At 48.3% G+C, this 11,368-nt stretch overlaps 1 protein-coding gene and 1 long non-coding RNA gene across 2 annotated transcripts in view; one reads left to right on the forward strand and one right to left on the reverse strand.

The window, feature by feature from the left end:
• Positions 1-11,368, forward strand: part of LOC147336563 (uncharacterized) — a 420,745-nt gene that overhangs the window by 300,934 nt on the left and 108,443 nt on the right. The window lies entirely within an intron of this gene.
• LOC147336581 (uncharacterized) overlaps positions 1-11,368 on the reverse strand; it is a 97,766-nt gene that overhangs the window by 12,462 nt on the left and 73,936 nt on the right. The window lies entirely within an intron of this gene.

Below are 11,368 nucleotides of genomic sequence, written 5' to 3' on the forward strand. Positions count from 1 at the left end.
AAGCACCACTGAACGACACAGGAAATCATTCCTGCCTGTGGCCATCTCCCTGTACAACGCATCCACTTAACACACTGTTTGCTGCTACAACTACACATGTTTCTTTTCCAAATATTTATTTATAAGTGACTTATGTATGTATGTATGTATATATATGTATATATTGTACTATTCTTAGTTAGCGTATTGTCTGTCTTGTCTTAATGTTGGTTTAAAATGGAGCACTGTAACAAAAAATAATTTCCCCCAGGGATCAATAAAGTATTCTGATTCTGATTCTGATTCTGATTCTGTACAGCGGGGGTTATGGCAGCTGTGTACCGGGACATGCGCTTTGTCGGTGGTAATAACAGCTCAATTGCTTGCGAGGCGAGCGGGTCTGTCCCACGCTTTGCCGTGAGCAGGGCTCCTACGCCTTTTTCAGGGTCAAATTCAAGCACTTTTTAAGCACTTTCAAGGTCCCTTTTCAAGCTTTTCCAGCACATCAGCCCCCCCGCCAAAAAAAAAAAAAGAATGCATGTTTCAATTCGCATTACCTCAGTAAGACCATGTGAAAATGAAAACAAATCATCCTACATGAACTTAAATACCTTTGTTCAACTTTTGCTAAGAAATAGAAAAAACGCACCACACAAAAATACAGTGGAACCCCGACTTACGAATGCCCCATTTCACGAAAAATTCAAGTTACGAAGGCACTGAATGGCAATATTTCTGCCCGTGTTATGGCAAAATGCCCGAGTAACGAAAGCTCCGATTGGCTGAGCCTACAACGCCCACAATGCCTTCCGAATCATGTGACAACCCCTTGGTTTCCGCACTCGTGCTTCGCTGTTCCACTTGAACGACGAATTGTTGTTCTAGTTAGCAATCAGCCTATAGCCTATCGTTCAGCATCGCCTCACTTAAAACGCGCAACTCAATTACGAAAGACCCTCGGGAATGAATTCATTTTGTAAGTCGGGGTTCCACTGTACTGTACTACCTTATATACATAGTGTATAAACTCTAAATGCCCATTTCACTTAAAAATTAAGATGTGAAAATGTGAACAAAAAAAGAAAGAAATAAGTCTGCTCATCAGATATTGATGCTTCTTTCCTGTGTGACAAGAATTAGGAGACAGATATTTGTTTGTTTTTTAAGTTAATTCCCAATAAAACTGTTTTATTGCTAACTACATTGCTCTCTGTATTATTGCTGAAGTCCTAAAGGATCACCTTTAAAGTGTTTGTGCTAATAACATGTACAGTCAGACAGGCATGGAGAACAGCACTGACTGGGAGGCTTTGAACAGATTAAATAGTTCAATTCAACATATAAGACTTTAAGAATGCACAAGCATCTACTTAAAATCTATTGAATTTGTCATCTGTGATATTATTTTGTACAATTCCAATGTATTTTGTTCATCTCCCTGAAATAAACAGGCAGCCTTAAAGTATGAAATATTCATATACAAACACATATAAATGTGTGAACTGTCTCAGTGGCTGATTGTGCCCCACAGGCCTCAGTGTGAGCTTGAAAAGACATTTATAATGTTTAAGTAGTTTAATGTGCAGGTGCTGACCATAAACACATTTTGAATGAAAGCCGGGGAACTTTGGTAGCACAGAAACAAGTGGCTATTCTTTGTGACCATATGGACCACTCATATTACCGTTATTTCAAATACTCCAGAAAGCTGGTGTCCAGGGTGTAATTGGCCGTTTTTGACTACTTTTGATGTGGCCTCTGTATTTCACATTTAAAAACTGTTTATCTTGCCAATCTGTTATTTTCTCATTTTGACAAAATGTATCAGCAGAATTTATCTAAATTCAGACAAAATTTAAAATACGAGTAGAAAGTGATATTTTTGACTGTAAAAACCACAAGCATGTTAAACAAATCATTTTCATAACTTGAAATGCAAACAGAAATTGTACATTTTTTAAAATACACAAAAGTTTTGCAGACAACAAAGTTATATTTACCTAAAAATGCAGCCAAGGCTCAGACGCTTTTTATGTAACCATTTCAAACTATTTACAGAACAATCAGGCGCAAGGCAGCCCAGGCGGGGAAATTTTGCTTTTACATTTTGCGACGCATTTTATTTCTCTATCTGATAAGAAAACTATTCAATCAGATAGTTGTTTGTGGTGAGCAATAATAAACAATGGATAATCCGTATACAAACAAATTCAAGCTTTTCTCCTCAACGGAGAGCCTCCCCCGATTGAACAACAACGCGTCAACAACATGCTGTGACTCTTCTTCCCTCTAAAGTCCTGGTGTTAACACTCACAATGCATCAGCTTCACCTATTTTAAATTGTTTTTACTTTTCAAACCGACGGATCATTTGAAGCCAACCATCCAAAAACTGCTTCAGCTGTGTTTGATGTTTATGCTACAGCCTGTTTACCAATATAATCAATATCAGATATCAGAGCAACAGAAACCTCGGTGATCAGGACGCTGGGACTGAGAACAGGAAGTGGCTCAAACGTCACAGTTTCATAACGTCACCCTGAACTCCACTCACGGAGTTTCTGTCGCCATTGTAGCTTTTAAAGTCCCGTGATAAAGGCGGGGCATTCTGTGAATCCGCACGCTCATTGGCTAATAGCTCGAGATTGACACATCGTTATCCAATGAGCGTGCGGGAACTTCCGACATAAAGTTGTTTCCTTTGAAAAACCAAAGTCTGATTATTTTTGCCTCCACTGACGGAGCCTGTTGTTCCCGCCACAGAGACACAGTAATGTCAGAGTGGTGTTAACACTCACCCTGCCTCAGCACAGCTCTCACTCTCCTCCTGCTCTCTCACACTAAACGGAGGCTCAGCTAAACTCACTTCCTCTCTACTTACAGGAAACCAGCGCTCAGAGGAGCCGACCGGCCTCACATTTCACCCACAGACACGAACAGCGTGGAATTATTTTATGTCATAAGAAGAAACATATTCATGTTAACACTCACCTGCAAAGGCGTAGATTTGGTTTTGGCATTGGTGGGGACGGATGATTCAACCACTGAACCCTGCCCTGTTTCTTTTGTTCCCCTTTTTGTCTTTGCTTCTTGATAAAAAAGGAGAAGTATACCTGCCTACATATGCTATTCTACCTGCTTTTAAACCATTTAAAATTACAATTCATAGTTTTATATGTGAATTTTGCAAAGAAGAGTGAGCAAATATTTCCACATCAAGATGTGCCATGCTAATAGGTTCCTACCCAAAAAGACTGATTAGAGTGATAAAAGGCAAAGGTGCTGCAACAAAGTATTAGTTTAAGGGTGTGCATATTTGTGCAACCTGGTTATTTTAAGTTTTTTATTTTCACCTGTGATCTTGTGTCACCATTACTCTCTGAGCTTTGTGTTGGTTCTTCTGTCACCTGACAAATAGGACATACATGACAATAAGAATAAAATGTGGAGCTGCTTCAGTGTTTCTGTCACTTTGTGCAGATCTTGACTCATCAGTAATGTTTGTAGGGTGAGTGCATTTTTAAAACAATTTGTGCAAACTGCACTACAAGGTTTTATTTTTATTTATTTGCAAAATCATGACTACCTCGTTATATTTTGTCTCAAAAATGAACCCTATGAATATATCAGTGCCATTAGGATGAAATTATTGTGTCACCAGCATTTTAACGTCAGACATATAATTTTAACAGCCTCTGTAAACTAATATCCTGGCTCGCTCGACGCTGCCGTTTTCTCTGACAGTTTCAATCAAAATTAGAAGTGCTGCTCAGAGACTGAGAGAACAAATAGTGCTGCCTGTTGTGCAGTTAGTTTCCAAAACACGTTATTCATGGTTACATACAATTTTAGACTGATGTCTAATGAATGGCTATCGTGGCTCAACAGTTGGGAGTTCACCTTGTAATCGGAAGGTTGCTGGTTCGAGCCCCGGCTCTGACAGTCTCGGTCGTTGTGTCCTTGGGCAAGACACTTCACCCGTTGCCTACTGGTGGTGGTCAGAGGGCCCGGTGGCGCCAGTGTCCGGCAGCCTCGCCTCTGTCAGTGCGCCCCAGGGTGGCTGTGGCTACAATGTAGCTTGCCATCACCAGTGTGTGAATGTGTGTGTGAATGGGTGGATGACTGGATATGTAAAGCGCTTTGGGGTCCTTAGGGACTAGTAAAGCGCTATATAAATACAGGCCATTTACCATGTGGGCCAAAGCCTAGCATAGCCTGTAATGTTATTGTGATGGACACATTTTATGAGTGAGCTTGACTTTAAGTAACTTACAGGTTTCTTTGAAAAACACTTTCTTATATCCAGGTTCTTCCTTTTTGCTGCCACCCACCTCTCCTCCTTGCAGGCTAGCTAGCAGCGCAGGCTTGCCGCTGCTAAAACTGTGCGGATCGATACTGAAATATCGATTCTTCTGATACCAGCAATTTATGTTCTAGAATTGATTCTCATATTATAATATCGATATTTTAGTACTCTGGTGTAAATTTGTAGTTTTTCCATTAAAATGAACGCAGTGGAAAGAAACTATATCATTCAGATCGTCTAATTTGGAAGGAACTACTTCCTCTTATGCCTTTCATAGTCATATGCGAAATACGGCTGTATAAATGTGTCGCAGCCCATTGCGTGCACACTCACAACAATGGCAGAGCGCAAACAGAGTCATGTGTGGACGCGTTTTACCTCCACAAACAGCCCAGACGCGGTTTGTGATATATGTGGCAAGACAGTGAGGTGTTGTGGCAACACCACTGACCTCGTCAAACACCTCGGAGTAAATCACATCACAGAATATGATAAGCTTATGTTGAGGTGAACTGAAGAGGAGGACAGGGACAGGTGCTGCTAGAGCGAGACAGACGTCTCTCGCAGAGTCCTTTAGTGCTGCAGGCAGGCAACATGCTCAAATAGCGCACAACGTCAGTTTTTTTTTATTTCTATATGATTATTCTGCATTATTAAGCAATAAAAACAAGTTGTCTGATATCCTCTAATCATTATGAAGCAATATGGTTATGTTATTATTACAATTACATAATACAATTATACACAGCAAATTCAAAAGTGTTAAATTTTTTTGGTGTTAATAGTCTTCTTGCAAAAGTAGAGTTAATTTTACTCTAAGCAGAGTCACATTCTTTTAATGTAACTCTGAGGTGTAAAATGATAGTAGTTAAAATCGAGTGTTAAAAATGAGTGTTTCTATGTCAAATCTGGAGGTGTTACAATGGAAACATTAACTCTTGACCTCTTAACTCTGAACTCCTAGAGGGGCTATGACACCAACAGAGTAAATTCACAGACTCCGCCCCCAGCACGGCTCCAATCGAAGCTGAAGTGAAGCCGTTTCGGAACATTTTGCTCTACATATTTGAGTTGTTTGCCATGCTTGGTAAGTCATTCTTTCAAAGATTGTTTCAATTATTTCTATTAGCTTTTACTTCTGTGGCTCTTTGGAGTTGAGACGAAGCTGTGTGAAAGGCATTAGCCATGTTGCTCGGTGATAGCATAACATTCTGTTTTAGCTAGCTGAAAGGTATTGTTTGCGGCAAATACCACAGCCTTGAAAAAAAGCTTGCATGTGAATTTTCAGTCAAACTTATGGTCAAATACACCTAAAACAATGTCTAGAATGTGAAACGTTGGTATAATGGTGCTACTTGAAGCCTGAAAACGATCGCCCATAAAAACAAAAACAAACGAGCAAACAGCAGTAGCTGACGTCCTGACTGGATTCTACGTTAGCATTTAGATCCCTCCAGTTTTATGCACACGGTTTAGGTAAAAATGAAAAAGGTTGAGGTTTTACATTTAGTTCAGTATTACCTGTTGCCTGTGTCCTTGTCTTTTGGGAAAATACTTTACACAAGTAATGGCTCAAAGAGGATTCCTTTTTTTTTTTTACTGTGCTGCAATTGATTACTGGATTATTTGTGCCATTAATTAGTGTCAACTAATTTTTATTCAATCTCCGCACAGGATATGCTTGTGAAGATGGATTATGGGGGAGAGCAGAAGTGCGTTGAAGTTCCACAAAGGGATGAATGAAGGACATGCATATTGTATTGAAGAAATAAGTGATGAGAATGCTGTTATTTGCATTTACCATGTCAGACCTTTTGATAAACACAATTCTAATGAAAGTGAGAACATGTACACTGTTACATCTTTCAGAAAATGTTTTGAAATTGTGGTGCACAGTTCAGAATAAATGTTTTTCAAAAACCATTGCATCTTTTTAGTAAATGTTTATTTCCAAAAGAAATTTCTAGAAGTTCAGAACAGTAAAATTCCCGCTTTTTAGAATGAATTAGAAGATAACTCTTAAGTAGTTAAACTAAAATACTCTTTGAGAGTTAATATATAAACTCTTAACACTAAGTGTTAAATTATCAACTCCAGACAGATTTGGTGTTTAACACTAAATCAGAGTTAATGTACCAACTCTCCAAAAAGAGTTAAATTAACTGTCACGGCCGGGCGGATCGCACACAGTAATTCGGCGTGCCCGTGTGGCGTGCTGGCTAGACCCAAGCGCGGCGAAGGCTAGCGGTGGGTTTGGAGCAGACACGCAGTTATTCTAGTAATGACCTGAGCACGAAGCGTGGCTTCGGAACGGTCGTTACAGACAGAGAGCGAGCGGAGCCGGGAAGAGAAAAAGGATTGAAAGGGATTGTAACTCACAGTTGCTGAATCAGGCGGAGACTGACGTCGGCAGAGTTTCGGAGCTCGTGACACGAGGATACTGATGTCTGAGCGGCGAACAGGTGGGTGGCGTCTCTCTTTTAACCCCGGCCCCGTGATCAGCTGATCACAGCCGATCACCGGCTGACAGGACCCCCCCCCCGAGGACCGGCACCCGACGGGCCAGGACGGCGGCGACGGAAATCCGAGATGAGGGAAGGATCCAAGATGAAGCGGGACGGCACCCAGGAGCGCTCATCAGGGCCGTAGCCAGCCCAGTCCACCAAATACTGGACCCCCCGGCCCCGGGGACGGGAGTCCAAGATCCGACGGACAGTGTAGACAGGACCCCCATCGACGATCCCGGGCGGGGGCGGGGCCCGGGAGGGGGGCGCCAGTGGGGAAGCGACGTGCCGCTTAAGCTGCGAGACGTGGAAAACCGGATGGACCTTCATGGCGGGCGGAAGCCGGAGACGGTAAGCCACGGGGTTGAGCCGGGCGGTGACTTCGTACGGGCCGACGAACCGGGGAGCGAGCTTCTTGGACTCGCCGCGCAGCCGTAGGTGCTTAGTGGAGAGCCAGACGCGGTCCCCCGGCCGGAAGGGGTGACCCGGGCGGTGGCGGCGACGATGCTGCCGGGTGTACAGAGCGTTGGCCCGGGAAATGGCAGCCCGCGCCTTGATCCAGGCCTGGCGACAGCGGCGGACCATCCGTTCAGCAGCCGGCACGTCGACCTCCGCTTCCTGATGGCTGAAGATAGGAGGTTGAAATCCATGACAGACCTCAAAGGGCGAGAGACCGGTGGCGGAAGAGATGTGAAGGTTATGAGACAACTCAGCCCACACCAGGTAACGAGGCCATAGCGACGGTTGGGCGGAGACGAAGCACCGTAAGAAGCGCCCCAACTGTTGGTTGGTCCGTTCAACCTGCCCATTGGTCTGAGGGTGATAGCCGGACGAGAGGCTGGGAGACGCTCCAATCAGGCGGCAGAAGGCCTTCCAGAACCTGGCGGTGAACTGTGGCCCCCGATCGGAGACTATGTCCTTGGGGAATCCGTGAAGCCGGACGACATGGTCCAGGAGGAGCTCGGCCGTCCGTTTGGCGGAGGGGAGGCCGGCCAGGGCGACCAGGTGCACCGCCTTAGAAAACCGGTCCACAAAGGTGAGGATGGTGTCAAGACCGTCCACAGATGGAAGGCCGGTAACAAAGTCAAGGCCGACATGGGACCAGGGACGTCTCGGCACCGGGAGAGGGTGAAGGTCGCCAGCGGGTGGCTGGGTGGAGGACTTGGCCCGAGCACAGGTGTCACAGGCGGAAACGAAGTCCCGGACGTCCCGAGTCATGGAGGGCCACCAGAAGGCACGACGGAGGAGCTGGAGGGTTCTGTCGGGCCCTGGGTGACCAGAGAGCGGGGAGGAGTGAGCCCAGAGCAAGGCCTCCTGACGGCACCGGGATGGCACATAGAGCCGCCCAGCTGGGGTCTCCGGCGGAGGCGGTTCGGCGGTCAGGGCGTCCCGGATAGAGTCCTCCAAGGGCCACCGAAGGGGGGCAGCGAAACAATGAGACGGTAGGATAGGTCCAGGGTCTGACGTGAAGTCGTCCTGGGTGAACTGCCGGGAGAGGGCGTCTGCCTTGGTGTTCTTGGAGCCAGGGCGGTAGGCGAGGTGGAAGTTGTACGGTTCGAAGAATAAGGCCCAACGGGCCTGCCTTGGGTTGAGCTGCTTGGCAGAACGAATATGGATCAGGTTCTGGTGATCAGTCCAGATCAGAAATGGTTCTTTCGCTCCCAGGAGCCAATGCCGCCATTCTTCCAAGGCCCACTTGATGGCCAGGAGTTCCCGGTCGCCGACACCATACCGTCGCTGCGTGTCAGAGAACTTCCTTGAAAAATAGCAGCACGGGTGAAGTTTTCCATCCGGGCCGTGTTGAGAGAGGACGGCGCCAGCGCCAACATCGGAGGCATCCACCTCCACCACAAAATCTCCGGCAGGATCAGGGTGGAGCAGGACGGGAGCTGTAGCAAACCGACGGATAAGGTCTCGGAAGGCCAGTTTCGCACCAGGGGGGAGGCAGAAGGGCCTGGGCAGGTTAGCTGGTTTAGTGAGGGATGTCAGTGGCGCGACAATGGTGCTGAAATTGCGGATAAAGCGCCGATAAAAATTGGCAAAGCCCAGGAAGCTCTGTAGCTGCTTAAGGCTGGAAGGCTGAGGCCACTGGGTCACGGCTTGGAGCTTTTGCGGGTCCATGGTCAGGCCATTGGAGGAGATGGTGAAGCCCAGGAAGGTAGTGGACCGTTGATGGAAGGCACACTTTTCCAGTTTGCAGAACAGCTGGTACTCGAGCAGCCTGCTTAGCACGGCCCGCACATGGCGAATATGGTCTACTTCGGTGCGGGAGTAGATCAGGATGTCATCCAGATAGGCAAACACCCATCGGCCCAGCATGTCCCGCAAGACATCGTTGATCAGGTGTTGGAAGACAGCAGGGCTGTTGCAGAGGCCGAAGGGCATCACCAGATACTCCCAGTGCCCGTTAGGGGTGATGAAGGCCGTCTTCTATTCGTCCCCTTCTCTAATCCGCACCAAATTGTAAGCGCTGCGTAGGTCTAGTTTGGTGAAGATGCAGGCCTGGGAGAGGGAATCGAGCGCGGTGGATAGCAGAGGAAGAGGATGGCGGTTCTTAACAGTGATTTTATTCAAGCCTCGGTAGTCTATACAGGGGCGAAGCCCGCCGTCTTTCTTCTTTACAAAGAAGAACCCCGCAGCTGCAGGGGAGGTAGAAGGGCGAATGAAGCCCTGTTGGAGAGCCTCAGCGACGTACTCCTCCATGGCTTTGTTCTCTGCGGTTGACAGCGAGAACAGGCGACCACGAGGAGGGACTGCTCCCGGGAGGAGCTCGATGGCCATGTCGTAGGAGCGATGAGGAGGGAGAGCGGAGGCTCGCCTCTTACTGAAGACCTCGGACAGGTCATGGTAAGCCGGAGGGATCCTATCCAGATCGACGGGCTCCGGGGGTGACGCCTCTTCTGACTTTGAGTCCTGTCCAGTCCGGAGGAGAAGGCAGCGGCGTGAACACTGGGGACCCCAGTCCAGGATCTGGCAGGAAGACCAGGAGACGTGGGGGTCATGTCGACGGAACCAGGGGTATCCGAGGATGAGAGGAGAGGAAGAGGCCGAGACTACTAGGAACCGGATCTCCTCCTGATGGTCCCCGACAGACATGCGGACTGGCTGGGTCTGGAACTGGACCGGGTAGGGTTGGAGGGGTCGCCCGTCTACTGAGGTCACCGGGAGAAATCGGTCGACGGAAGTCAATGGGATGCGGAGCCGAGAGGCTAGTTTTTGGTCGATGAAGTTCTCGGCGGCTCCGGTGTCCAGGAGGGCTTCGGATGAGAGCTGTTGGTGTTTCAGGTGAAATGTGACCGGTAACAGAAAACGAGAGGGATCAGAGGAGTGGGAAGGGCCAGGTGGGACACCCCCGCAGTCTACCTGGCGTCGTCGTTTCCCGGCCGTAGCGGGCACTGGGGACGGCGGTGTCGAGCTGATCCACAGTAGGCGCAGAGGCCCTCACGCCAGCGTCTCTCTTTCTCCTCTTTGGGGAGTCCACCCAGCTGCATGGGCTCCTCGCTGGATGTGCTGCTTGGGCTAGCCGTGGCTCCATCAGAGGGGGGAGGAGGTCGCGACGACGTGGTCCGCTGAGGCTGGAAGGGTTTTAAGGCCCGAGGGGCATGGCGAGGCCGCGACATCACGCGTTGGTCGATCTTCAGGGCAAGGTCCACGGCCTCATCCAAGGTCTTTGGGGCCTCACGGCCGGCCATCTCGTCTCTGATGTAATCAGCCAGCCCCTCTAGAAAGATGGAGCGTAGAGAAGCATCTCCCCATTGAAGCTTAGCAGCCAGGGTGCGGAATCGGGAGGCGAAGTAACAGACTGGTCGGCTGCCCTGGCGTAGATGAAGCAGCTGTGACTCCACTTCCACTTCACTGCTGGGGGGAACGAAGGTCTTTTTTAACTCCTCCACAAACAGAGCATAGTCATTACACGCTGCAGACTTCTTGTTGTAGAGAGCCGCGGCCCATTCCTGAGCCTGGCCAGACAAGAGAGAGGTGAGCATCGCCACTTTTGCACGGGCAGTGACGTATTTAGTGGGTTGACATTCAAACATCATGTCTAAGGTGGCGAGCAGTCCATCAGGCCGGCCGTCTACTCCGTTCCACTTGTCGGGTAGTCCGATCCGGGGTTCAGCGCTCACCGGCGCTGGCTGACGTTGCAGCGAGGTGACGGAAGAGGAAAGCTGGAGGACAGTTTCGGTGAGAGACTCCATCTTTGTGCTCATCCGATCCACCACACCGCGAAGATATAACACTTCGGCTTTCAGCCGTTCGAATTCCGCTGGGTCTACATGCGGCTCAGACATCCTGTCACGGCCGGGCGGATCGCACACAGTAATTCGGCGTGCCCGTGTGGCGTGCTGGCTAGACCCAAGCGCGGCGAAGGCTAGCGGTGGGTTTGGAGCAGACACGCAGTTATTCTAGTAATGACCTGAGCACGAAGCGTGGCTTCGGAACGGTCGTTACAGACAGAGAGCGAGCGGAGCCGGGAAGAGAAAAAGGATTGAAAGGGATTGTAACTCACAGTTGCTGAATCAGGCGGAGACTGACGTCGGCAGAGTTTCGGAGCTCGTGACACGAGGATACTGATGTCTGAG

This window comes from Aulonocara sp. 'chitande type north' Nkhata Bay, linkage group LG3 (genome assembly GCF_057382095.1).
Source record: "Aulonocara sp. 'chitande type north' Nkhata Bay isolate Kocher_YH1m ecotype deep benthic linkage group LG3, A_spYH_male_GT1.1, whole genome shotgun sequence".
Classification (NCBI taxonomy): domain Eukaryota; kingdom Metazoa; phylum Chordata; class Actinopteri; order Cichliformes; family Cichlidae; genus Aulonocara; species Aulonocara sp. 'chitande type north' Nkhata Bay.